Below are 27,741 nucleotides of genomic sequence, written 5' to 3'. Positions count from 1 at the left end.
CAGGTCTGCAGGTGTCTATCTTTCTCTCTCCCTCTCTGTATTCCCCTCCTCTCTACACTTCTCTCTGTCCTATCCAACAACGAAGACATCAATAACTACAAGGGCAACAAAAAGGAATAAAGAAATAAATTTTTTTAATGTTAAAAAATATATAAAAAAAAGAGAAAGTTTCCACTCTGACACCATCTCCCCAGATAATACCTTGGGTCCACCTGCAATGTTAGCTGTCGAACTCAGGCAAAAACTAGTAAAGCCATGGACCCTTTGGAATATGCCTAAAATAGACCTACTAGCTTTTCTTTCAAAATGGAGACCCCAAATCTTCATCTGCAATATTCTTGCCTTTAGGTTCATGATGAGTCAACAAGTTGTTCTGCTTTTTATCTGAACTCTTTTTCAGCCACCAGGTTCCAGATGTTACCATGACGCCAACTGGACTTCCCTCGGCAGACAACCCCACCAATGTGTCCTAGAGCCCCACTTCCCCAGAGCCCTGCCCCACTAGGGAAAGAGAGAGGCAGGCTGGGAGTATGGATCAACCTGTCAACGCCCATGTTCAGCAGGGAAGCGATTACAGAAGCCAGACCTTCCACCTTCTGCATCCCACAATGACCCTGGGTTCATACTCCAGGGGCATAAAACACAAAAAGCTTTCAAGGGAGTTGATGAGATATGGGGTTCTGGTGGTGGGAATTGTGTGGAATTGTATCCCTCTTATCCTATGGTCTTGTCAATATTCCATTTTATAAATTAAAAAAATTAAAATATAAAAAAAAGTTTCAATTATCTAAGAGCATTATGTCCCAGAAACCTGTTGAGCAAGGATATGGGTAGAGAAAGCAGTACTGCACTGTGTGGCTTCATGACTTGGTGAGAGGGTATAGTTCATATTGAGTGTATATTCACACACACACACACACACACACACACACACACACACAAAAGGACACTAGAAACCTATTTATTTATTTATTTAAAAGAAACACTGACAAAACCATAGGATAAGAGGGGTACAACTCCACACAGTTCCCACTACCAGAACTCTGTATCCCATCTCCTCCCCTGATAGCTTTCCTATTCTTTAATCCTCTGGGAGTATGGACCCAGGGTCATTGTGGGATGCAGAAGGTGGAAGGTCTGGCCTCTGTAATTGCTTCCCCGCTGAACGTGGGCGTTGACAGGTAGATCCATACTCCCAGCCTGTCTCTCTCTTTCCATTTTTTAGATGTTTCATTTAGTACTTTACAGTAAAGGTTTCATGGGAGCAGGCTTTGTTCAAGCTCCACAAATTGTGTATATTTTCAGACAATATAGTTAGTGGTTGCCTTGAGAATTAGACAAGTCTTGAACCCAGGATCTCTCCCAATCTTACTTTTTATTGACAACCTTATTATAATTTACACCTATCAACTTGACTTTCTAGCAAAAGTCAAGCAGCATAGGGACATCTAAGCAATGCAGTCCTGCCGGCATCTCTATGCATTCAATTGTCCATGAGCTGGCTTCCTTTTTCTCTAAATAAAAAGACAACCATCTTCAACACCAAACCAAAGTCAACAAAACGGGGGTGGGGTGGGTGGTCAGAAGTGTTTCCGTTATTTCTGTACATAATATGGGTCTTTTATTTCATAGACCACTCTAAATTGTTTTTCCCTCTTAGCCTTTTGAGTGGTTAGAAATGTGACAGAGTATAATTTCCATTCTTTATTCTGTACCAAGTATAATATCTTCAAATGATTAAATCATTTAACTGACCCTTGATTTGGAAGTATCTAGAGGTGCTAAACTATTCTGACTTAACCTTTAATCTCTGAAGCTAGCTTAGTGTGATTGTCATCAGTAAGACAGAATAAAACTTTTAAGCAACTATAGAGGATAAGTATAGAAAGAATTGTAGGCACCAGGAGGTGGCACACCTGGTTGAATGCACACATGACAGTGCACAAGGACCCAGATTCAAACCCCTGGCCACCACTTGCAGGGGGGGAAGCTTCATGAGTGCTGAAGAAGGCCTACAGGTGACTCTCTGTCTCCCTCCCCTCCCAATTTCTCTCTTTTCTTCTATCCAATAATTAATTAATTAAAAGATTTTTAAAATTTTATTCATTTATTTTCCCTTTCGTTAACCTTGTCTTTTTATTGTTGCTGTAGTAGTTGTTGTTGTTGTTATTGATGTCATTGTTGTTGGATAGGACAGAGAGAAATGGAGAGAGGAGGGGAAGACAGAGAGGGGGAGAGAAAGACAGACACCTGCAGACCTGCTTCACCGTCTGTGAAGCGATTCCCCTTCAGGTGGGGAACCAGGGGCTCGAACTGGGATCCTTATGTTGGTCCTTGAGCTTTGTGCCCCGTGTGCTTAACCCGCTACCCGACTCCCAAAAGACGTTTTTTTTAAAAAAGAGAATTTTGTAATCATTTAAATAATAATTAATAATTAACAATAATAACTTTAGGCAAGCAAAGCCTCACTTTCATCATTTGGAAATTGAATTTATTAAACATTAATGACAGTGATGTGATTTTGAGTGAATTTTGAGGAATTAACAGTACTACGCAGGAAGCGTAATCACTATTGCCTTTTAATATGTTGATGGATCTGGCTTTGGGATAGACTCCAACAGAGAAATGATTATTCAGACAAAATAAAGGGGGGAGGGGGAGAGGGAGAGGGAGAGAGAAAGAGGAAAGATCAATCCTTTTTGTATTATGATATTGTAGCAGGATCCTCAACACTTCATAAAAGGATAACAGAATGGTGACAGGATACATACATTGCTAGTATCCATGAATCCATCAGTTGGGCAGCTAAGCTCTAGCAACCACCACAGATAGGTAGACACTCAATACAAGACCACGCATTTTGCTCAAGCAACAACAGTGAACATACAACCAGCCCGTTAAGGCGGCATATTTCCACCAAGCTGTCTAGAGAGCCAAGCACCAGGCTTCTCCACATCTTCCATATGGAACATTCAAAACAGCCAGCTTCCAGTTCTCTCCCTCCCACACAAAAATTGTATGGGTCTGAGGAGAAGAGACTCTCTGTGGTGACTAGGAGTCCCTGGACACCGTGAGGGTGCCGTGGTAACTAGAACCACAACAGAACACTTCATGCAACTTCACTCACTACCTGAGAAACTTAAACTCAGGGCCAGCCAAGCAGTAGTCCACCTGCAGAATGTCCCTGCTTTGTCCTGACGGGACTCGGGATGGAGCCTGGCACTCACTGCAATTAAGACAGTTTAAGGTGTTTCAGTGCTTTGGTGTCTTTCTCTATGTCTATACTTTCCTCTTGTCTCTTTCATTCTATCTAAAAGGTCACCCTGGAGCAGTTACACTCCACTAATAGGAGAGGGAGATAGATAGATAGATAGATAGATAGATAGATAGATAGATAGGGAACTAAACTATGTGTTATGTACCCAGGTAGCATTGCATTGACATTTTTATTTGTTTGTTTCTTTGTCTCCAGGGTTCTCTCTGGGGCTTGGTGCCGGCACTAGGAATCCACTGCTCCTGGTAGCTGTTTTTTTTTTTTTTTTCAATTTTATTGGACAGGACAGAGAGAAATTGAGAGAGGAGGGAGAGAGAGGGAGAATGACAGAGAGGTACCTGCAGACCTGCTTCACCACTTGTGCAGCTACCCCCCACCCCTGCAGGTGGGGAGCCAGGGGCTTGAACCCAGATCCTAGCTTAGGTCTTTGTGCTTGGTATATATGCAGTTAACTGCGAGACCACCACCCAGCTCTCACACCAACATTTTTATTTTAGTGTTTTTAATAAGAGAAACACTTAGGGTCCAAGTTGTGCCAGGCTTGACACAGCACACACAGCAATGCAGGAAGACTTGGGTTCAAGTTCCCAGCCCTCCTTTCCAGGGGGTAAGGGGGACCCAGTGCTCCAGGTATTTATCTTGTGCCCTCTCTCTCTCTCTCTCTCTCTCTCTCTCTCTCTCTCAACATCTCTATCAGAAAAGAAAGAAAAATGGAGAAAAAATAGAGATGATAGAGTTTTTCTTTAGGTGCTGAGCCCCAGCAATAACCCAAGTGGCAAATAAAATTTAAAAAGGTATCCTCCAGTATATCACTAAGTGTATATTAAGATGGATTTCCTGGGCGGAAACCAGCTTGGGCGGGTGATAGGAATTTCTCTGTAAGATGAGAAATACGTGACAGAAGCAGCCTCTCTTATTCTTACTAATAAGGCAATTTGTTCATGAGATAGTTATATTAGTAGGCATAAACTTGCCCAATTTAAAAAATATAAATAAGGCGCCATGCTAATATAACAGACAGGTATATTTTCATATGTCTGTTGACCTTTTACATCCTTCTTCAGGGAATCTTCTGACCATGTCCTCTTCCTACTTTTGGATGGAGACATTTGCTTTCTTTTTTATTTTGGTTATTGTTGTTGTTGCTGCTGAGTTTGGTGAGCTCTTTATATATGTAGTTATTAGCCATTTTGTCTGAGGTATGTAAGTATCTTCTCCCATTCTTCTGTCAGGGGTCTCTTTGTTTGGGTGATGGTATCTTTTGCTGTGCATAAGTTTTTCAATTTGATGTAGTTCCATTGGTTTGGTTTTGTTTCGATTTGATTTTTTTCTTCCTTGTGATTAGATTTGTACCATTGAAGATGGCTATACAATTTAGATGGGAAAGGGTTCTGCCTTCTGCCAATATTTTCCTCTTAAATATTTGATAGTTTCTGGGCTAACATCCAAGTCCTTGATGCATTTTTAATTTACTTTTGTGTGTGGTGAAATATAGTGGTTCAGTTTCATTTTTTTTTTTTGCATGTCTCAACTTTTTTCCCAGCACTATTTGTTACAGAGACTCTCCTTTCTCCATTTTATAACCCCCCTTGCCAAAAATTATATACACATAGGAGTGTGGGGCTTATTTCTGGGCTCTCAATTCTGTTCCACTAGTCAGTGTATCTATTTTTTCTAGTACCAGACAGTTTTGATTACAATGGCCCTATAATATAGTTTGAGATCTGGGATTGTGATCCAGTTCTGTTCTTTTTTCTCAAAATTCTTTTGGCAATTTTAGGTATTTCTGGTTCCATATAAACATTTGGAGCTTTTTTTCTGTTCTCCTAAAAAAAAAAAAAAAAAAGGTGGGACCTTGATGGGGATTGCATTAAATGTGTCTGTGGCTCTGGGTAAAAGATTCATTTTGATGATGCTAAATCCTCCAACTCATGAACATGGACTATATTTTCACTTTTTAGTGTCTTTTTTTTATTACCTTGAATAGTGACTTATAATTTCAGCATACAAGCCTTTCACTTCTTTGTTATGCTTATGTCTAGGTATTTTATTATCTTCACAGCTATAGTTATTGAGCCCAACTTCTTGATTTCTTCTTCTTCTGACAGTATTTGTGTAAAAGAATGTCACTGACATTTCTATAGAAATTAAGTAACCTGATATGGACACGGGATGATCTCACTCATGGAAAGAAGCTGAGAAAGAAAAACAGAACGGAAAACACAAAGCAGAACTTGGGCTGGGCTTGCTATACAACCCTGAAGCAAAGGACTTTGGGTTGGGGGAAGAGGGCTTTAAGATCCTGGTGCATGATGGTAAAGGAAGACCAAGCTGGGGGTGAAAGTATTTTACATAAAATTGCTAAAATTTACCCATGTATCAACAATTGTACTTACTATAAGCCATTCATCTCTCAACTAGAGAAGAAGAAGGAGGAGGAGGAGGAGGAGGAGGAGGAGGAGGAGGAGGAGGAGAAGAATAGGAGAAGGAGGAGGATGAGGAGGAAGAAGAAGGAGGAGGAGGAGAAGGAGGAGAGAAGGAGAAGGAGGAGGAGGAAGAGGAGGAGGAGGAGAGAAGGAGGAGGAGGAGGAGGAGGAGGAAGAAGAAGAAGAAGAAGAAGTAGAGGAAGAAGAAGAAAATAGTTGCTTAAGCACTTCTCCTTAATACAAATGATCATTTTCTTGGAAAATATTTTTTTTTAATTTCTACAAATGGGTCAGGGGGTGGCACACCTGGTTAAGCATACATAATATGAAGTCCAAGTACCCAGATTCAAGCCCCTGGTCCCCACCTGCAGAAGGAAAGCTTCACGAGTGTTGAAATAGAGCTGTAGGTATCTCTCTCTCTCTCCCTCCCTCCCTCTCCCCTCTCAATTTCTCCCTGTCTCTATCTAATAAATAAATACAAACATATTTTTTAAATCTTTCTACAAAAATGTGCACTACCTCAAGATTCTTAGAATTAAATTATACAAGTCCCCTCAGCAACATTTTATGATTCCAGATTTAGTCTGTAACGTATAACCACTTGGAGAAGTCAGTATGAGAGAATGCACCATAAATTCTTCCATGGTATCAAAATCATATGATCATGAGAAGGCAGTTAAATTTCCTAAAATACAGGTACATACACAAGCCTGATGTTAGTAGAAGCAAGCCGAACGAAGAGTGTATTATGATCACCCAGCATTCCAATTGGTAGACATTTCTCCCCTAGAAAACTTTTGCAAACATTACAGCTTGCTAATGAAGTTTTAGCTTTTTTAATTTTTTCATAATTATGTTTTCCTGACTGGCATTTATTAAAGCCAAATTTCATTTAAGATCAAGAAGAGCTCATGAAAAGTTGTGTAATGGGAAAAAATTATCTGGGTTTCCACTTTGAACAATTCCTATGGAACTTTTGGAAGACTGTGTCCTCTAACACTTAAGCCCTGGACACAAAGTCTCTCACTTCTTTCCTTTTTTTTTTTTTTAATTTCTCTATTGGGGGATTAATGGCTTACAGTCAACAGTAAGTACAACAGTTGGTTCATGAATAACATTTCCCAGTTTTCCACATAACAATACAACCCCCACTAGATTCTCCTCTGCCATCAAGTTCCAGGACCACCAACTCCAGTCTAAGTTCTGCTTAGAGTTTTCTCTTCTGACCTTGTTTTTCAACTTCTCACTTCCTTTCATTGATTCACCTTTCCTCCTCTCTGTGCTTTCTACACAGAGCAGCTGGATGTAGTGTTTTAGCACTTACAATCCAACAGTTAACTTACTCTTTTTGAGGAATATTCCTTTCCCAGTAAATACCCAGGCTGTTCTGCCAGATGTCCAAGCAACAAATTCAATTACTACACAGTATTTCTGTCCAGTCTTGCCGCTGGCAGGCCATTATTATGCAATAGCATTTTTGACAAGTCAGTGGAAGCTGGACAAAATAATTGGACACATTTACTTAAGTACTGGAGAAAGAGATAAACTGTTTTCTTCTTCTTCTTCTTCTTCTTCTTCTTCTTCTTCTTCTTCTTCTTCTTCTTCTTCTTCTTCTTCTTCTTCTTCTTCTTCTTCTTCTTCTTCTTCTCCTTCTCCTCCTCCTTCTTCTTCTAAGCAGGAATAGATGACTACAGAATTTTGAGTGAATGTTCTTTTCTCCATGACATTATTTCCAATGCAGCTGTTACCTTCCACCTCCACTACCCATAGTGATAACAATGATTAAATTAAAAGGGGGGTTGGGTGGGGGCCAGGCAGTGGTGCACCCAGTTAAGCACACTTAGTACTAAGCACAAGGACCAGTGCACAGAGCTGGTCTTAAGCTCCCAGCTTCCCACCTGCAGGGGGCACTCTGTAAAAGAGGTAAAGCAGGAATGCAGGTGTCTCTCTGTTTCTCTCCCTCTCTATCTTCTGCCGGGCTAGCGTGAGGGTGTTTCTTCCTGGGCACATGCTCTCTGGGTTGGAGAGAACTCAACTGGAGCCAACCTGGGCTGCTGCTTACTCAGTGACGTGGGAGAGAGACCAGGAACTCATGGAGAAACAGGAACACAATATGTCTTTATTGATCAGAGACAATGCTTTTATATCTTAGCACTGGAAGTGGCAAGTCGGAAAAGGAAATGGCTAAGAAAGGGGTTGGAGAAAAGGAAAGAGCAGGAAGGTAGAAAGCTTCCGTAGCAATGGTTGCTAGGGTTTTAACTGGCAGGATTAATGCACCCTGCAGGCAGGGCGGATCTCGAGGTAGAAAGAAGATAGATCAGGCAAAACAATGATTATGTAAATAGGCCATAATGTCAGCAATGGAGGATGGAGCAGGGGGGCTGCCTGACAATCTTCCCTCCTCTCTCAGTTTCTCTCTGTCCTACCAGGAGCAGTGAATTGAAATGAGAAAAATGGCCACCAGGAGCAGTGAATTCATAGTGTTCGCACCCAGCCTCAGCAATAACCATGGAGGTAAACAACAAAAACAAATAAATAAATAAAATAAAAAGTGGCTACAACTGTCAAAGGATGTGATAACAACTACAGCTGCTCTGCTAAAAGATGGTCACACTAACCTCATTTTTGTAGTTATTCCAATAGTATACAAACTGCAGACTGATCTCTAATGACTTCTTCATCACTGACTCTAGGTAGAAGTGCTGATAGTGTGTAAGGCATATGTCACATGCTCAAACGTGAGTTATTGCATATGTGACCGAGGCTATGTCAAGATAGACATATGTGTTCTATGTGTTCAAGATTACAGAGGTAAATTAAAAAGTATACTAGGCCAATAGGGAAAAAAATTGAGGGGGGGGAGATCAAGACATTAAGTGTGACATTTTTCCTAAGTTAGAAAAGTCTCATTTATTTTCCTTCTACTTGGAATACTGTCTACCCCCCCCCCGAAATAAACTGAAAACTGGCTGACTAGGAGAAAGTGTGAAGAAAATAGGAGGAGAAGAAAGAGGGGGAGAGAAGCAGACTGAGAGAGGCAGAATAAATATCACATGTGCTTGAGCACTCCAGGCAGGAGATGACACAGTGGATGAGGCTTTGGACTCTCAAGCATGAGGTCCTGAGTTCAGTCCCTGACAACACATGTACCAGAGTGGTGTCTGGTTTCCTCTCTCTCTCTCTCTCTCTCTCCCCTCTCCCCTCTCCCTCTCTCCCTCTCTCCCTCTCCCTCTCTCTCCCTCTCCCTCTTTCTTTCTCTCTTGCTTCCCCTCTCTTTCTTATCGATAACTAAATCTTTAAAAAATATATATCACATATGCTTGATAAATTGTCCTCAGCAGGAAATTGTCACTCCTCAGGATTTATGCAAACAATGTGAAAACGCTCATTTGAAGGGACACCTATGCATCTTTGTTCATAGCCACATTGTTCACAAGGGTCATGGAGTGGAAGCAGCTGAAATGCCCAGCAATAAAAAGCAAATTAAAAAAAAAAAATGGAAGTATGGAGCGACCAGTCAACATCCATGTTCAACGGGGAAATAATTACAGAAGCCAGACCTTCCATCTTATGCAACCCACAATGACCCTGGGTCCATACTCCCAGAGGGATAGAGAATGGGAAAGCTATCAGGGGAGGGAATGGGATATGGAGATTGGGTGGTGGGAATTGTGTGGAATTGTACCTCTCCTACCCTATGGTTTTGTTAATTTATCCTTTCTTAAATAAAAAATAAATTTAAAAAAAAGAAGAAAAAAAGAAAAAGAAAAAAAACAGTGGGATATGTAATTAATGGAATACTACTCTGCAATTAAAAAGATGATATTGTGTCCTTTGGAACAAAATGGATGTAAATGGAAGTGATGATGCTTAGTGAAGAAAGTAAAGGAAGAGATGAAAGACAACCATGGGATGATTTTACTCATATATGAAATCTAGAGATCTGAAACTACTAAAATAGATGGATGGGGAAGGAGAAGGAAGAAGAGGATGAGGAAGAGAAGGGGATGGAAAAGGAGGAGGAGAAAGATGAGGAGGAGATGGAAAAGGAGGAGGAAGAGGAGGAAGAGGAAAGGAGAAGAAGATGGAAAAGGAGGAGGGGGAAGAAAAGTAGGAGAAGGAGAAAGAAGAGGAGGATGAGGAGATGGAAAAGAAGAAGGAAGAAGAAGAGGAGGAAGAGGAAGAGATGGAAAAAGAGGAGGAGGAAGAAGAGAAAAAGAAGGAGGAGGAGGAGGAAGAGGAGGAAGGGGGTAGGAGAGGAGGAGGATAAAGTCAAGACCAAAAACAAAGACTTTGTGAAAACTATGGTGATTCCTGGTTGGGAGTGAAGCAGGCACAAAACTTTGGTGGTGGGACTCTGCCCTTGTAATCAGTCTAACAATTGAGTAAATGACTGTTTAGTCACGAACACAAAATTTAAAGAAAAAAAATAGCCTCAGCTTTCTATTGCTTAGAACCTAAGGGGTGAGAGCACACACTCTCACTCTCCAGATTCAGTGACAGCTAACAGCACTGGTATAACAGCGCTATGCCTTTTCCACAGACCAGTGTGTATTCTATTCTGCATCTTACTTCTTTGCAAGCAGGGTTATCGCTGAGCCTAGGTGCTCACGCAGCAGCTCCATCACTCTTCAGCAGACTGTTTTTTTTTTTTTTTTTCCATGTTCTTTGGTAGAGGGGGAAGAAAGAGAAAGACAAAGGTGCTAGGTCCTGGCGCACCTGGTTGAGCCATTGCACACATGACAGTGAGTAAGGATCTGGGTTCAAGCCCCTGGTACCCACCTACAGGGGGAAAGCTTCACAAGTGGAGAAGCAGGACTGCAGGTGTCTCTCTGTCTCTTTTCTCTCTCTATCTCTCCCTCCCTACTCAATTTCTCTATCTAAGGAAGGAAGGAAAGAAGAAGGAAAGGAAAAAAGGAAGGAAAGAAGAAAGGAAGGAAAGAAGGAGGACAGAAAGGAATTTTTCAGCAGGGCCAGGTGGTGGTACACCTAGTTATGCACATACATTACAGTGCACAAGGACCCAGGTTCAAGCCCCTGGTCTCCACCTGCAGGGCAAAAGCTTCACAAGCAGTGAAACAGGGCTGCAGATAAAGGCTCCCTTTATCTCTCTCTCTCTCTGTCTCTCTCCCTCTCAGTCCCTCTTTTCCTGCTCAATTTCTCTCTGTCTCTATCCAATTATAAAGAAAGAGAGAGAGATATATATAAATGGAGGAAAGAAGGCAGGGAGGGAGGGAAAGGGAAAGAGAGAGAGAGAGAAATAACAGAAAAGGAGAGACAGGTACAGTCTGGCTTCCCTGCACAGAGAAGTTCTGTGTGGGGAGACCTGGCTGTGGGGACCAGTGGCTTGAATCCAGATTCTCCAATGTGGTGGTGTGTGTGTTCTAAGGCATAAGTCCCCACCAGGCTCTAAGACCTGTTGTATTATATATATGATTATTTCGGGACCCTCCAAGGACAGCTCGGGTTTCTTTTCTCTTCCAGAGGCCCAGTCTGCTCTGAAAGCTGGCTTCCACTCTCAGTGAAGGCTGGGGACAAAGCAAGGCTGTCTGCATGACACACCACCAAGTCTTACAAGACTCATGCCATTTGGAAGCTCGGTTGCTACCACTTCCATCTGCTGCTCCAGAAGAATGAGACCGCAGCTGTCTAGGCCCCCCGAGAAGGAGATTTGTACGACACTTTTGGCATGTTTTCAGCCCACTGGCCTTTCCACTCAAATGCCCACAGTGTCTTTCTACTCTGTAGGGCTTGCTAATCAAAAAACATGCCGCTGTATAAAATGGCTTGACAGCCAGGATAAGACTGGGGGCAGAGAGGGATTCCCAGTGCACTGGACAGCAGCCCTGCCCCAACTTGGGCCAGCCCTTTGCCAGGAGGGTGACAGAATAGCTTTCTGGTTAAGCGCACGAGGCGTAAAGCATAAGGACCAGCATAAGGGTCCCAGTTCGAGCCTCCCCACCTGCAAGGGAGTCGCTTCACAGGCAGTGAAGCAGGTCTGCAGGTGTGTCTATCTTTCTCTCCCCCTCTCTGTCTTCCCTTCCTCTCTCCATTTCTCTCTGTCTTATCCAACAACGACAACAGTAATAACTAGTACAACAATAAAAAAAAAAAAGGGCAACAAAAGGGAAAATAAATGAATAAAATATTTAAAAGTTTTTTTAAAAAAAGAATAGCTTTCTGGAGGCTGGAAAAAGACTAGTTATGAGTATAGGTCTGACCTAGGAGGAGGCTGAGACTCATGGCTATTAGTGAAGGGTGTTCCCTGAACAGGAGCCCCTGCTCGGGGTTCCAGGGGTGGCGTAGCGAATGAAGTGTTGGACTCCTAAAAATATAAAATTAAGTAAACGTGAGGAGTAGTGGGGCACCTAACAGAGAGCACATGTCATTACAATGTGCAAGGTCCCAGGTTCAAGCCCCTGGGTCCCCACCTACAGGGAGAAAGTAGTAAAGCAGGGCTGCAGGTGTCTCTCTGTCTCTCTCTGTTTCTCTCTCTCCACCTCTTGCCTCTCAATTTTAGCTGTTTATATCCAATAATAGAGATAACAAAAATTATCGAAAATAAAATAGGGAGTTGGGCGGTAGCACAGCGGGTTAAGTGCACGTGGTGCAAAGCTCAGGGACCGGTGCAAGGATCCTAGTTCAAGTCCCAGGCTCTCCACCTGCAGGGGAGTTGCTTCACAGGCAGTGAAGCAGGTCTGCAGGTGTCTATCTTTCTCTACCCGTCTCTGTCTTCCCCTCCTCTCTCCATTTCTCTCTGTCCTATCCAACAACGACGACATCAATAACAACAACAATAACTACAACCATAAAACAACAAGGGCAACAAAAGGGAATCAATAAATAAATGTTTACATAAAATAAAATGGTTTAATAGAAGCAGGAACATTTCAGCACGTTGATAAATGTGCAACCTCTACTTAGCCAACTGCCAAATGAAAGCACTCGGCCAGACAGTTGCAGACATGCAGGATTGCTGAACAACTGCGCCTGTGTGCACCAGTCCGACATAAGCTGCAGCCGCAATCCAGGGGTCAGGCCAAACCTGAGGAACAACTGCTGGACCTCGGGCAGAATCCGATCTATCCTCGTCAAAGAAGGTCAGATAACAAGTCATTGCATCAGGCCTGGATATCTTATGAACAGAGGGTTCTGATTACATCCCTGTAGTAAAGAGGAAGTAGCAGCCATGGAGTGATACAATCCATATAATATGGACTGGGGTGGGGGTGGAGGCAGGCGGTGGTACACCAGATTAAGTGCACATAGTACTAAACTCAAGGGCCCAGGTTTGAGCCTCCCCCTCCCCCCTAGCCCTCTGGCTTCCCACCTTCAGGGGGAGATACTTCACAAGTGGTGAAGCAGGTCTACAGGTGTCTCTCTTTCTCTCTCCCTCTCTATATCCCCTTAGTCTTCAATTTCTCTCTGTCCTATCCAACAAAATGGGAAAGAATGGCCTCCAGGAGCAGTGGATTTGTAATGCAGGCACTGAGCCCCAGCAATAAGCCTAGAGGTATAAATAAATAAATAAATAAATAAATAAGTAAATAAATAAAATGGACTGAGTATCAAACAATGGACCCTCTAGGGCCGAGAGGTGGAGTAGGCAGTTGAGTGCATGTACTACAATGTACAAGGACCTGGGTTCAAGACCTCAGACTCCATTTGTGTTGGAGAAGTTTCCTGAGCAGTGGAGCAATGCTACAGGCATATCTCTCTCTCTCTCTCTCTCTCTCTCTCTCTCTCTCTCTCTCTCTCTCTTTAAATTTCTTTATTGGGGAATAAATGTTTTACATTCAACAGTAAATACAATAGTTTGTACATGCATAACATTTATCAGTTTTCCATATAACAATACAACCCCCACTAGATCCTCTGTCATCCTTCTTGGACCTGTATTCTCCCCACCCACCCACCCACCCCAGAGTCTTTTACTTTGGTGCAATACACCAATTCTAGTTCAGGTTCTACTTGTGTTTGCTTTCCCATCTTGTTTTTCAACTTCTGCCTGAGAGTGAGATCATCCCATATTCATCCTTCTATTTCTGACTTATTTCACTTAACATGAATTTTTCAAGGTCCACCCAAGATTGGCTGAAAACAGTGAAGTCACCATTTTTTATAGCTGAGTAGTATTGATATATATATATTGCCACAACTTGCTCAGCCACTCATCTGTTGTTGAACACCTGGGTTGCTTCCAGGTTTTGGCTATTACAAATTGTGCTGCCAAGAACATGTGTGTACACAGATCTTTTTGGATGGGTGTATTGGGTTCCTTAGGATCTAACCCCAGGACAGGAATTGCAGGGTCGTAGGCTAGGTCCATTTCTAGCCTTCTGAGAGTTCTCTAGACTGTTTTCCACGGGGGCTGGACCAATTGCCATTCCCACCAACAGTGCAGGAGGGTTCCTTGGACCCCACAACCTCTCCAGCATTTGCTGCTGTTACCTTTTCTGATGTGTGACATTCTCACAGGAGTGAAGTGGTATCTCCTTGTTGTCTTTACAGGCATCTCTCTTTACACTGGTCTTTACACCCTGTCTAAAGCAAACATCCCTGGATCTGTTAGAAAGATGTGGTAAACACTGAATGGCATTTTTATACCTTCCTCTTATTTGGGAGCTATTCTCTGCCCTGATCCAGATTTCTAGGCCTATTCTCAACTTTGACACCATCTTCCCAGATAGTACTTTTACCCTGCATGTTAGCTGTCAGGCTTAGAAAAAAAAAAAAAACACTAAAGTCATGGGCCCCTTAGAACAGACCTAAAATAGAATCCCTAGCTTCTTCACACAGGAAGAAACTCTGGTTTCATCTGCTCTATTTGTATCTTTAGGTTCCTATTTATTAAACAATTTGTATCTTACCACCTTTCAGCCACCAAGTTGCAGATGCTGCCATGACATCAAACTGACTTCCCTGGGCAGAGGACCTCACCAATGTGTCCTGGAACCTCCCCTCCCCAGAGCCCTGGCCCACTAGGGAAAGACAGAAACAGGCTGGGGGTGTGGATCCACCTGCCAACACCTGTGTCCTGTGGAGAAACAGTTACAGAAGCCAGAACTCCAACCTCCTGCACCCTATAAAGAATTTGGGTGCATACACCCAGAGGGATAAAGAATAGGGAAATTTCCAATGTGAGGGGATGGAACAGGGAACTCTGGTGGGGGAACTGTGTGGCATTGTCTCATCCCACAATCTTGTTAATCATTCCTATCACTATTTTTTTTAAAACTCCCACATAGAATATGTGAATCCTACATATAATATAGCCACAGAACCTCAGAACATTTTGGAATAGCATTTGTTCCCCAAGGGAAGTCTGAGAGCAGGAGGCCTTAAACTGCACCCCCCAGATTCTCTTTCCTGAGTCTCGGCCAAAGGAGTCAGCGTCTCAGCAGCTCCTGCCAGCATCCAGTTCCATATTGACTTTCACCCAGAGTCCTAATGACAGGGAGCAGCTGGCCTTCGATTCCCTGATGAGGAAAGCTGGGAGGAAAGCCCAGTGAGCTGGCCGCATCCAGGGCTGATGGGAGCCACAGCCTGGGCCCAGCCCCCTGGAGCCTGCCCAGCTAGGGGCCCAGAATGGCTGGTGTCTGACAACAATACAGCAATCTAAGTCAGGGGCTGGTTCCAGAAGCCTTGCTACAACACAACACAAATTATGTTTCTATAATTTGCTCCCATTTCAGAAACTGAGGGCATTTTTTTATTCTTCTTTTTTTCTTGGTAGGACAGAGAGAAATGGAGAGAGATGGGGAAGACAGAGAGGAGGAGAGAAAGACAGACACCTGCAGACCTGCTTCACCGCCTGTGAAGCGACTCCCCTGCAGGTGGGGAGCCTGGGGCTCAAACTAGGATCCTTCTGCTGGTCCTTGCACTTTGCGCCACCTGTGCTTAATCCGATGCAATACTGCCCGACTCCCATTTTTTTTATTCTTGTACAGACAACTAGGTCGATGTTCTTCTTAATCAGTAATGAGGTAAATATATTTCACTTATACAGACACAGATATATATTACTGGATAAACAAACACAGGTATATACATATGTAGACATTCATAAAGAATGCAGATACTTTGGTAGAAGCAGACAAAAATGTAGGTTAATGTGATTTAAGTATATTTTAGCTAAACTTTAAGTAATTAAATTATTTAAATTTAAACTAAATATGATTACATACTTATATTGTTTTCTGGTGAGCCCATCTTTAGACATATAAATCCAGAATGTTTGTTTTATATTTTAAATAACTTTGAAATCAACATCTGAATAGGATGGAACAAATTAGTATGGATATGATTTCTGATCACTAAATTAATGTGTGTGTGTGTGTGTGTGTGTGTGTGTGTGTGTATGTATGCTGTGTGTTGGTTCAAATAATTAGTTATTTTTTTAAGGAACCACCTCCTATCTCTATAGATCTGACACTATTCACTGTATATTTGATTTAATAATGATCGACAAGACCGTAGGATAAGAGGGGTACAATTCCACATAACTCCCACCACCAGGACTCCATATCCCATACCCTCCCCTGATAGCTTTCCTATTCTTTATTCCTCTGGAAGCATGGACCCAGGATCATTATGGGGTGCAGAAGGTCTGGCTTCCATACTTGCTTCTCTGCTGGACATGGGTGTTGGAATATTCCTAAAACAAATATACTAGCATATATATATACACACACATTTTAGGAAGGACTTCAACTTCAGAATTCGCCAAACACAATTAACTGAAATTCCATCATAAGAATTTACCTTCTATAAAAATTCCTATAGAAAGGGGCTGGGTGGTGGCACATCTGGTTAAATACATATCACCATGAGTGATCACCCAGATTTGAGTCCCTGCTACCAAAACATAGTGGGGAAGCTTCACAAGCAGTGAAGCAGGGCTGCAGGTGTCCCTCTTTCTCTCTTCTTCTCTATCTTCCATTCCCCTCTCAATTTCTCTCTGTCTTATGAAGCAAAAACAATAGAAAAAAATAGCCACAGGGGCAGTGGATTCATAGTGCTGGCACTAAGCCCCAGAGATAACCCTGGAGGCAAAAGAAGAAAAAAAGAAAACAGATTCCGATGAGGTTTATGATTAGCAATATTTATATATTTTCCTCATATTTGGTGGCTACTCTCTTCCCTGATGCGGCTTTCTAGTCCTTTTCCCAACTACGACACCATCTCCCCAGACAAATAACTTGGGTCCACCAGCATGTTAGCTGTCAGATTCAGGCAAAAACTAGAAAAGCCATGGGCCCTTTGGAATATAACTAAAACAGACCTACTAGCTTTTTCCAAAACGGAGACCCCAAATCTTCATCAGCAATATTCTTGCCTTTATATCTTAACTCTTTTTCAGCCACCAGGTTCCAGATGTTATCATGATGCCAATCTGACTTCCCTGGACAGACGACCCCACGGTGTGCCCTGGACCCCCACTTCCCCATATCCTTGTCCAGCTAGGGAAAGTGAGAGACAGGCTGGGAGTATGGATCTGCCCATGTTCAGCAGGGAAGCAATTAAAGAAGACAGGCCTTCCAATTTCTGCACCCCATAATGATACTGGGTTCATCCTCTCAGAGGGATAAAGACTAGGAAAGCTATCAGAGGAGGGGATGGGATACTGAGTTCTGGTGGTGGGAACTGTGTGGAACTGTACCCTTCACATCCTATGATCTTGTCAATATTTCCACTTTATAAATAAATAAATAAATAAATGTTTAAAAAATAAAAGACAATACTCCTAAACACATATGAATAGGTCTAAATAATAGAATTGATCACATCATATCCATACTAGTAAATGGACATATTTCAATGGTTCTGATTAATGGAAGGTAATAGATTTTGAAAATTAACCACTACTGCCCTTTAAGCAGTACTAAGAGATACATTTGCAAAAAAAAAAAAAAATGACTCATAGGGATAGAAAGAAGACAGTGCTTTTTAAAAAAATTCTTATGTTTATTTATTTATTGGCTAGAGACAGACAGAAATTGAGATGGACGAGAAGATAGACAAGGAGAGAGACACAGAGGCACCTACAGCCCTGCTTCACCACTTGCAAAGCTTTCCCCCTGCAGGTGGGGACTGGAGGCTTGAACCTGGTGAACTTGTGCACTGTAATGTGTGCACTTAACCAGGTGTGCCACTGCCTGACCCCGTTGCATCACATTATTCTGGGACTGTCTATCTGAAATTATCAAGTAATAAGTTATGAAAATGTGATATATATTTATTTATTTAGGTCACATATGCTCAGAATTTGGATTTAAGTTTGATGACTTTGCAAACTCGCCAATATTTTCCATGTTCTAGAATGGGTAAAATTTCTGTCCAAGAGGAGCTTAGGAAACATATCATATGGCTCTATTAATCTTATCAGCTGGCAAGAAAATAATAGTCATGACAGATAAGCTGAACTACAATGTCAGTGGATACATCAGGCCTGTAAATCTCTGGCTAAAATGATGGAAATAATATGCAAGATTTCAAAAAGAATTTTGATGATTCTTTTTTCTTTCTTTATTGGGAGATTAATGATTTATAGCTGACAGTAAAATGCAATAGTTTGTACACATAGAACATTTCCACATAACAATACAACCTCCATTAGGTCCTCCTCCGCCATCATGTTCCAGAACCCAAACCCTCCCTCCTCCACCCCAGAGTTTCTTTCACTTTGGTGCAGTACTGATGATTCTTTCTGACCTCAGTATTTCTCCCCTGAAATTCGCTTCCTGGCTGACCTTCTAAGATCTGAAACCACTTTCATTTTTCTAGGATATCATATAAAGCATTTTGGAAGAGCTTTTCCTGGGTTCAGTTGTGACATCATAATTGATTATGATAATTTATTGTCTTTTTTCTTTTTGCTTCAGGGTTATCACTGAGGTTCGGTGCCAGCACTACAAATCCACCACTCCTGGTGGCCACTTTTGCCATTTATTGGATAGGATGGAGAGAAATTGAAAGAGGAGGGGGAGACAGAGAGAGGGAGAGGGAGAGGGAACAGACCTGCTTCACCACTTGTAAGGCAATCCCCCCTGCAGATGGGGAGCCAGGGGCTTGAACTGTGGATCCTTTCATGGGTCATTGCGCTTTGTACTATGTGCACTTAACCAAGCTGGCCACAACCCAACCCCTCCCTTGACTTTTTCTTTATAAAAGATATAAAATGTATCTCATTCATTGTTCAAGATTGATCTTCCAGGTAGAAAACTTCAAGTCAGCCCATGTAGGCAAAGTTAGGCTCTCTATATAATAAACACATATTAACCTAGAGATCAAAACGTCTGGAACTTCTAACCTGATCTCTAAACACTTGGGAACACCTGATTCCACTCCATAATGGCAGGAGGGAAGGTCATTACTCTCTTTTTTTTTTTTTTTTTTTTTTAATAAAACAGTGACAGTTCCCTACTTGGATTTTGTGTCTAAAGAAGAGAAAGTGTTTTTTGTGTCTGCTTTTTCTTCCTTTTTTTTTTTTTTTTTTTTTTTTTTGTAGTCATCACCAGTATCCTATTGCTCTGGATGACATTTCTTTTCTTCTTTTTCTTTCTTCCTTCCTTCCTTCCTTCCTTCCTTTCTTTCTTTCTTTCTTTCTTTCTTTCTTTCTTGCCTCTAGGGTTATTGCTGGGGCTCCATGCCTGCACCAGGAATCCACTGCTCCTGGAGTTCATTTTTTTCCTTTCGTTGCCCCTTTTTTTATTATTGTTGTTATTGCTGTCGTCGTTGTTGCATAGGATAGAGAGAAATGGAGAGAGGAGGGGGAGACAGAGAAGAGGAAAGAAAGACAGACACCTGCAGACCTGCTTCACCGCTTGTGAAGCGACTCCCCTGCAGGTGGGGGGCCGGGGGCTCAAACTGGGATCCTTATGCCGGGCTTGCACTTTGCACCACGTATGCTTAACCTGCTGCACTGGCCCCCAGGATGACATTTCTTTTTATTTTTTTCCCTTCAGATAGAAAGAGACAAAGACAAAAGTCTGGTTGGGGGAGTGAAAGAGACCACGGCACTGAGGCTTCCTCTAAAGTGCTGAGGACCAAGTAGTACCAGGGTTGTTTGTACAGATGGCAAAGCGATACACTATCCAAGCAAGTTTTTTTGTTTTAATTTTTAAAAATTTTTTTGGCTGTTTGCTCTTTTTCCTTTTAACATCCTAGTCTATACTGCACTCTGATCAGGAAAAACCTCAGCAACAATGTCCAGTAGCTGTCTCTGAAGCTGCTGGTGTTTTAAAGGCACGTTATTATTATTCACAGCAGTCGCAAGCCACGTTTTTGAGCACTTGAAATATGCATGTAGCAGCTCAAGAGACAGAGGGAGGGAGAGAGAGGAGAGGGGGGGAGAAAGAAAGAGAAAGAGAGAGGGGAAGACAGAGAGAGGGAAGGAGAGAGAGCTAGATGGTGAGTGAGAGAGAGAGAGGGAGAGAGAGCTAGAGCAGGAGAGGGAGAGACAGAGTCAGAGAAGGAGAGAGAGAGAGAGAAAAGGAGAGGGAGAGAGAAAAAGAAAAAGAGAGAGAGATTTAAGGGCCAACTTTCATGAACTTAAATAGCAACAGTTACAATGACTAGCATTTTGCAAAGCACAGACAAGAACGATCAAATCTTTTCTAAATTCAGCTTCCTGAGCTATTATTATTATTATTACTATTGTTATTATTTAGTAGTTCTACCATCATATTTTCTTGGAAGCAATCCTAAATTTCTGTTTGGTGTTCTCAAAGTCTATAAGAGAGAAAAAAACAAAAACAAAAACACCTGTGGTACTTCAGCTCCTCAGCATTCCATGAGAATTAAGCTGCTCTTAACAGAAACCGGTTGGTTAGCTGTGTTTGTAAACAACGCAGGAAAAAGCCATTATCATTGAGAAAAAAGAAAGGAAACAACAGTGTGTGGTAATGGACCCCTTGTCTTACTGAGTACTTGAAGGTATCTAACTGTAGGAAACAGATTAAAAACTGGTTCCAAGCTCTTCTCTGGATAAGTCCTCTCTTGGTAGCAGGACAGGAAGACATTTTTTTCTCCAAGAATTGTTTTTTTTTTTTCCCCAACTGATATTAAAAGCATCTGCAAAGGAGAGAAGTGGCTGATTGTCAAAATAAATTAGAAGGGTACAATGAGTTTTTGAGAAAGGCTGATAATATATCAGAGATTAATCAATGAAGTCACAGATACCATGTGCTCTATAAAGTCCTGTGGCTCTTAAGAAATAGGGAAGCTTCAGGGAGCACAGCGTTTTAAGAGCATATGGTGCGAAGCAAAGCACAAGAACCAGCAAAAAGAATAGGGAAGCAGCCTCCAGTGGAGAGAAGGGGAAGAGATACTTAACTCTGGTGGTGGGAATTGTATGGAATTGTACCCCTTTTATCCCACAATCTTGTTGTTCGCTATTAGATCACTAATAATAATAATAATAATAATCTATATGCTCACTTTGGAAAGTATATACTTAAAAAAGAAAGGAAAAGAAGCACACAGGTACTTACAAAACACTGAACATCCCTGCCCCACTAGGGAAAGACAGAAATAGGCTGGGGGTGTGGATCCACCTGCCAACACCCATGTCCAGTGGAGAAGCAATTACAGAAGCCAGAACTCTCACCTTCTGCCCCCCATAAAGAATTTGTGCCCTGTTTTTTTTAACTAGTAGAGCCACAGGCCCTTTGGAATATAACTAAAATATGCCAACTAGCTATCTACAGAATGGAGACCCCCCCATCTCTGTGGAAAATGAAGAAGGCTGTAGGGGGAGTCGAGTTTTGAAAAGTTCACTCTTCCCTCTGAGGAGAAAATAATCTAAGGGTATGTGTATAGACAGAAAACTCATGGGAGCCGGATGGTAGCATACCCCATTAAACTACATGCACATAGTACTCAGCGCAAGGACCCTCGCAAGGATCCGGGTTCGAGCCCCCGCATCCCCACCTGCAAGGGGGAAACTTCACAATGGGTGAGGCAGGTCTGCAAGTGTCTCTCTTTATCTCTCCCTCTCTGTCTCCCCTCCTCTCTCAATTTCTCTCTGTCCTGTCCAATAAAATGGAAAAAAAAATGGCTGCCGGGAGCAGTGGATTCATAGTGCCGGCACCAAGCCCAGTGATGACCCTGGAGGCAAAAAGAAAAAAAAAAAAAAAAAAAGAAGAAAAGAGACAGAAACCTCAAAACAGCACAATTCCACTTCTTCCTGATAGACCCCCTTTTTTCTTTCTTTAGGAAAAGAGAAAGAGAGGGAGCAGAGCCAGACAGGGGGACAATACAGCACCACTCCAAGTCCATGACACTTTCTGAATATAGGTGCCCTCAGTGTGTGTGGGGCGGGGGCTGGAACCCAGTTCTGGAGCTTGGCTAACTCTGTGTTCTACCTGGTTAGTTATTTCAGGCACCCCAGTTATGAATATTCTTAGTGTGACATATTAAGTGGATCTCTAGTTTAATGTCCGATGATGAATATGAAAGACATTTTTATTATCTCTATGTATTGTATAGAGACAGCCAGAAATCAAGAGGGAAGGGTGGGTGATAGAAAGGAAGAGTCCTGCTTTACCATTTGCAAAGCTTTCCCCCTGCAAGTGGGGACTAGGGACTTGAATCTGGGTCCTTGTGCAATGTAACATGTGTATTCAACCAGATGCACCACCGCCAGGACTCATAAAGACCTTTTTTTTAAAAAAAAAAAAAAAAGGGGGGGAGCAGGATAAGTAGGAAAGGTAAATTAGCATGACCAAAGAACAGTGCATAACACCACTTTTTCTTTTTTTTCTTTTTTTAAATTTTATTTATTTTCCATTTTGTTGCCCTTATTGTCTTTTTATTGTTGTGGTAGTTATTATTGTTGTTGTTATTGATGTTGTTGTTGTTGGATAGGACAGAGAGAAATGGAGAGGGGAAGGGAAGACAGAGAGGGGGAGAGAAAGATAGGCACCTGCAGACCTGCTTCACAGCTTGTGAAGAGACTCCCCTGCAGGTGGGGAGCTGGGGGCTCAGAACCTGACCCATAAGCCAATCCTTGAGCTTTGCACCACGTGCGCTTAACCCACTGCACTACTGCCCGACTCCCATAAAGACCTTGTTAAGATGGAAACTGCTAGAGAAATAGGAAGATACACTCTTCTTTCACATGACTCTGTACTCCTCCACTTGCAAACCCCTCTGAGAAACACCGGTTCATACTTCCATCAACAATACCGAATAAAGCAAAGCCTTCGAAGACATGAATTATGGAGTCCACATTTTTTTCCCTTCAAATTTAACCCTAAATCCCAGCCCCGTGTTAATTAGAAAACAACAGGTTAGGTATTCATTTTTTAAAAATATTTTTAATATTTATTTATTCCTTTTTGTTGTCCTTGTTTTATTGTTGTAGTTATTATTGTTGTTACTGATGTCATCATTGTTGGATAGGACAGAAAGAAATGGAGAGAGGAGGGGAAGACAGAGAGGGGGAGAAAGACAGACACCTGCAAACCTGCTTCACCGCCTGTGAAGCGACTCACCTGCAGGTGGGGAACCGGGGGCTGGAACTGGGATCCTTATGCCTGACTCCCACATTAGGTATTTTTATCTGCTATTTGCAGACACCCTAAGTTGCCAGTGCCAGCAAATGTCAAACCATAAGGGCCTTTCTTCTAGCGAGGCCATGAAGCAGAACTCTTACATTGTACCTGCCTCTGTTGCTTCATCAAGCAACCCAGTAAAGTACTTCTGAGGAGAATTTCTGAGGAAATTCACCCCCAACAGTGATAAATAAAAAATCAAGGGGTAGAATTTCTGAGCTTCTCTGTGACCAGAAACGCTGGTGTTTAGCAGTTCCCTCCAGCTATAAACGTGTAGAAGCACAAACAGTGTGTGTGTGTGGGGGGGGGTTTGAAGTATTTGTAACTGTGGCAGCATTTAGAACACTTTTTCCATGTAGGACATCAAAAGGGAGACTGAGGAAGGACTCTGTTCTCATCTTCGTTTCACAGCAGATGGAGCCAATGTATTAGGAATTAGGTTTGAAGACAGATGCATTGTTCTCTATCTGCTTAACAGCCTCTCACAATGACATGGGTTTGTCCTTGTAACGGAGAGCAATCTTTCCTGAGAGGTGGGCCAAGCCTGCTGTCCACTCCACCCAAGTGAGCAAATCCTGGATCTGAATGTTGTCCAAGAGGAACATGCTGTCTCCCTACACGACTCTCTCTCTCACATACACATTCTCACATGTGTCACTGGCACAGGCTGGGGATCAGACAGCCAAGTTCTGCAGCTCCCCTCGCTAGTCAGTGGGCTGGCAGAACTCAAATGGATCCTAGCCCTGCCTGTGTCAACCAACACAGAGCGTGTAGCCTGCGGTCCTTAGTATGTTAAGTTCTCAATGATTAAATCAAGCTCCCTGGTGCCACTTTCTCAGATGATATGATAGGTGGAACACCCAGGATCTATGAGCCCAAATATAAGAAAAATATCCCAGGATGTCTGTTTTGCACACATCTCTGAAGAATCAAGCCCAACAAGAGAAAACAAAACAAAACAAAACAAAGACAATGGGACATCACACTGAGGTAGCCTTCTTCCTTCCTTCCTTCCTTCCTTCCTTCCTTTCTTTCTTTCTTTCTTTCTTTCCCTCTTTCTTTCACTTCCAGTGTTATCTTTAGGGCTCAGTGGCAGCACTACTAATCCACTGCTTCTGCTGCACATTTTTCCCCCATTTTATTCGATAGGACAGAGTGAAATTGAGAGAGGAGAGAGAGAGAAAGACAGAAACTTGCAGACATATTTCACCGCTCTTTAAGTGACCTCCCTGAAGTGGGAGGGATCCTGGGGCATGAACCCAGATCCTTGTGTGTGTCCTTGTGCTTATACTATGTGCACTTAACCGGGTGTGCCATGGCCCGGCCCCCACAAATGCCTTCATTTATTCCAGACGTGGTTCACAGAGTCATCAAGCAGTGTCCCAGGGTTGTCTGCACCTCACACTGGCTGCTGTATGAGACTGACAGCAGCATCTACTGAGCTCCGCTTTCCAGTTCAAGGTCAGAATTAATTATGTTGACATGACATTTGTCCCTTTGGGGCTTGCCATGTTCTCGAGCACTCTCTCAAAAAGATGCTCACAAAGCTATAACATTAGTGGAAAACTAATATACCAGACTCTGTTAGCAGCAATGAGCAAACGAGGGTCAAAAGTTCAAATATCCAAAGTAAAATACCTCAATAGGGGCATTGGGGAAGCTGGGATGCTGTGATCACTTGCCCATCTGGGACCAGGCTGAGTGCCAAGAATGGGACTATAGGCTAGTCCCAAATGAAATTTTCATTTATTTACTTATTTATACTTATTTATTATTGCATAGAGAGAAAGAGAAATTGAGAAAGGAGAAAGAGAGAGAGAGAGACTGAGACCTGCCTGCCTGCCCTGGTTCACCACTCCTGAAGCTTTTCCCCCTAGTGTTGGGGACCAAGGGTTTGAACCTGGGTCTTTGAGCACTTGTAATGCATGTGCTCAACCAGGTGCGCCACCGCCTGCCCCCACCCCCCATCTAAAAATTTAAGAGTTATAATCTCAGGAATCAGAAAGACAATTGAATTCTCCCTTGGCCTTCATCGGTCAAACTTTGTGGAGATTCTTAGCAGTATTCTCAGCTCCTGAAGAGCCACAACCTTAATTTTCCCACAACTCTGGTCCTCTCAGTACCGGTAAGATCAGCCTCTCTCCTTCACCTCCAGTGAAGAACACATAACCTAACACTTGTGGACATGAAACCCATTGACTTTCAAGTACCTTTTCCTCTGTTCAGATTTTGTAAAATGATAAGACATCCTTGCAAAGAGACTCAAGGAGCCACCCACTCTTGAAGGCAGGGCCTATCTGTGCTGAGTACAAAGCACCTGTTCAGGTATAGATACTTTGAAAAACGACAGTTGCTTTTTGTTTGTGTCTATTTTGAGAGGCAGAGAGGAGCCAGACTGCAGCACCAAAGCTTCCTTCAAAGTGGTGAGGCCTAGGTTCAGATCTAGACCATGCACGTGCCAAAGCAGTGCACTGCCTGCCCAAGGGCCTATTTCTTTTTTTTTTTCTTCCTCCTCCAGGGTTATTGCTGGGCTCGGTGCCTGCACCATGAATCCACCGCTCCTGGAGGCCATCTTTTCCCCCTTTTGTTGCCCTTGTTGTAGCTTCGTTGTGGCATTATTGCCCTTGTTGACGCAATTCGTTGTTGGATAGGACAGAGAGAAATGGAGAGAGGAGGGGAAGACAGAGAAGGGGAGAGAAAGATAGACACCTGCAGACCTGCTTCACCGCCTGTGAAGCGACTCCCCTGCAGGTGGGGAGCCGGGGGCTCGAACCCGGATCCTTACGCCGGTCCCTGCGCTTTGCGCCACATGCGCTTAACCCACTGCGCCACCGCCCGACCCCCCCAAGGGGCCTATTTCATCTGCCCCAACATTCACTATTCTTACAGAGTCAAAGCACTGGGAGGGTGGGTAGACACAGCTTGTACCTCTGTAGGAAGATACTCTCTCAATAAATCCCAAAGGAGGACGTACGTGCCTGGTATATAGTGAGAGTCCAACAATCTCCTCTTCCCTGCTTTCTGCGGCTCACGTGCTCAGTGTCACAACAGTCCCTACTGAGAAACAAGAATGGAACTAAGAATTCTTAAGTTCCAAAGTTAGAAAGTGAGGTGGAGCCAGGTGGTGACGCACCTGGTTGAGAGCACACATTACAGTGCATCAGGACCAGCGTTGTGTGTGTGTGTCTGCAGATAGTTTTCCATCTCTCTCTGCCTCTCTCACTTTCTCTCTCGCTCTATCTCTGTTTGCCCTGCCCACTCAAGTTCTCTCCGTCTCTATCTAAAATTATATATATTCTAAAGCAAGTGAGGGGGCCAAGTGGTGGTGCACCTGGTTGAGCGCACATGTTACAGTGCACAAGGACCCAGGTTCAAGCTCTCGCTCCCCACCTGCAGGGGGGAAAGCTTCACAAGTGGTGAAGCAGGGCTGCAGGTGTCTCTCTGTCTCTCTCCCTCTATGTCTCCGCCTTCCTCTCCATTTCTTTTTTTTTAAATCTTTCTGATGACTTTTTTTATTCATTTTTTTAAATATTTATTTTATTTATTTATCCCCTTTTGTTGCCCTTGTTGTTTTATTGTTGTAGTTATTATTGTTGTTGTTGTTGGATAGGACAGAGAGAAATGGAGAGAGGAGGGGAAGACAGAGAGGAGGAGAGAAAGACACCTGCAGACCTGCTTCACCGCCTGTGAAGCGACTCCCTGCAGGTGGGGAGCCAGGGTTCGAACTGGGATCTTTACGCCGGTCCTTGTGCTTTGCGGTTCCTCTCCATTTCTGATTGTCTCTACCCAGTAAGTAAATAAATAAATATAGTAAAAAATAATAATAAAAAGTAAGCAGGCGAACAGTTGGTAGACTCAACAAAATATTGGTTGTGGAGTGCTGAAAACAAAGACTATCTCTAAGTCAGTTCGACTGATTTGAAAGGCTAGTCGAATGCCCAAACTTTATGAAAAGAATACATTTTTTCCTAGTAATAACAAAAGGACATCTCTCATGTGGATTGAGTCACATGCTAGAATAGATGCAATTTATTTCACAGGTGAGGAACAGTGCTTGGTAAATTAATTCGCTGTCGAGGAAGGAGAACACAGACAGTCATTACAGGAGGGATCTTATCATCTCTCCTGGAAAGCTGTTCCACAGCTCATCTACAAAAATGTATGCTGCTACCTCTCTCTTCTTTTTTTCTCCTAAACACAAACTCAGAAAAAGGACCGGGAAGACATGATATTCCAGGGAGTACTTAACAAATTGGAATCTTAAGAACTGATCACGACCATGATTCCATCCTGACCTTCCTGGGCAGACGACCATGTGTCCTGGAACCTCCCCTCCCCAGACCCCTGCCCCACTAGGGAAAGATAGAAACAGACTGGGGATGTGGATCCACCTGCCAACACTCATGTTCAGCGGAGAAGCAATTACAGAAGCCAGAACTCCCAGCTTCTGCTCCCCATAAAGAATTTTGGTCCAAAAAGGATG

General features: G+C 42.8%; 1 protein-coding gene and 1 long non-coding RNA gene across 2 annotated transcripts in view; one reads left to right on the top strand and one right to left on the bottom strand.

The window, feature by feature from the left end:
• NAV3 (neuron navigator 3) overlaps window positions 1–27,741 on the bottom strand; it is a 666,403-nt gene that overhangs the window by 421,825 nt on the left and 216,837 nt on the right. The gene's annotated exons all lie outside the window — the stretch shown is intronic.
• Window positions 23,939–27,741, top strand: part of LOC132538614 (uncharacterized) — a 135,041-nt gene continuing 131,238 nt past the window's right edge. The window contains exons 1-2 of the long non-coding RNA XR_009549956.1: window positions 23,939–24,248; window positions 24,611–24,719. This is a non-coding gene — a long non-coding RNA (uncharacterized LOC132538614). The remainder of the gene's footprint in view (window positions 24,249–24,610; window positions 24,720–27,741) is intronic.

The sequence above is a fragment of the Erinaceus europaeus genome, chromosome 5 (assembly GCF_950295315.1).
Source record: "Erinaceus europaeus chromosome 5, mEriEur2.1, whole genome shotgun sequence".
In the NCBI taxonomy this organism is placed as follows: Eukaryota; Metazoa; Chordata; class Mammalia; order Eulipotyphla; family Erinaceidae; genus Erinaceus; species Erinaceus europaeus.
The sequence above is the reverse complement of the archived record's forward strand: the minus strand, read 5'-3'. Positions and strand labels throughout refer to the sequence as shown.